The sequence below is a fragment of the Lolium rigidum genome, chromosome 3, assembly GCF_022539505.1.
Source record: "Lolium rigidum isolate FL_2022 chromosome 3, APGP_CSIRO_Lrig_0.1, whole genome shotgun sequence".
Taxonomy (NCBI): Eukaryota; Viridiplantae; Streptophyta; class Magnoliopsida; order Poales; family Poaceae; genus Lolium; species Lolium rigidum.
In genome coordinates this window covers 413016288-413017416 of record NC_061510.1, presented here as the reverse complement: position 1 = coordinate 413017416, position 1129 = coordinate 413016288, and the positions used below count along the sequence as shown (strand labels likewise).

General features: G+C 39.1%; 1 non-coding gene across 1 annotated transcript; it reads right to left on the bottom strand.

Annotated features, from left to right (window-relative positions):
- Nucleotides 1-643: 643 nt before the first annotated feature.
- On the bottom strand, nt 644-727 carry LOC124704894. Its single transcript, XR_007003761.1, has one exon. It is a non-coding gene; the product is annotated as a small nucleolar RNA Z199 (small nucleolar RNA).
- Between the last annotated feature and the right edge of the window lie 402 nt (nt 728-1129).

The following is a 1129-nucleotide window of genomic DNA, read 5'->3' as shown; positions in this document are numbered from 1 at the left end:
CCGGTGCGAGCACGAGAGGCGGAGGAGGTGCTCAATGGCCTAATGCTGCAGAAATGAGCAGAACTTTAGATACATGACAGTGAACCTGGAACAAAGTATGGAAGGAACTACAAAACTACATGAATGAAGCCTGATTGTTGTGTTGCACGGGCAGCACCGAAATAAGACAAAATTATGACAAAAACACAGAAGGATGTACCTTACTACAAGTTGTCGTGGCCGCTCTTGTCCTCAGCGTTGTCCAAGTGGAGCAAGTCGTCGTTCCTGAACCCGCCACTGCCCACAACAACATTATCAAAGCCTTTTTCCCAAGCAAGTTGGGGTAGGCTGCACGTCCTCGTTGACGTAAAGCGTAGGTCTTTGTCCACCCTTCCTCTTGTGTGTCAAGGTTGAGGCAACGGCCAAGCCGGTTGTCGCACATGTTTCTTAAATGCTAACAATTTAGGAGTAGTGAACAATTACTTTCAAAACGAAATAAAGATCAATCAAATTCATAATCATGCACATATAGAAAAATATAAGTCATGCCAATTAATCAACATGGCATGCTGCTCATGGTTCACCAAGTGGAATATTAAATCATATATCTAGTGGGAAGATACAATGACTTGAACATAAAATGAGCAACCAGGAAGTGTGTTGGGGTATCATTAGAGACTTAAATACTAAGAGTCACAGGAGCATTGCTCCATCATATTGTTGCAGTATATTCTTCATCATTTGACCCTCACATATTTAATCATGCTTGAATAACAAGAAATGTATTCCATCTAGATAACGGGGATATAAAAATAGACAAGATTTAAAAAGTTTGTGTAATTGTAAGCTCAGCTAATCTTCTGATAAATTATAAAAAAGAGACAGATCTTACGATAAGTAGCCACTCTTCATCAAAGTAAACAAATCATGTAGACAATGATTACAAAAATGTAGATAACTGAACAAACTGAGACAACAACTACGCAATTCACCCACTAGCACCTAAGGAACATAACTTCTTGTTTATGAACAGAAACAGGCATGTAGAAACTGAGGAATGAAACCAAAAAATAACTCAGAATATGAATATCTTCTCATGAATGTCGTGGCATATATGAAGTCTGACATGCGTTGTGCATTTCATGACTCA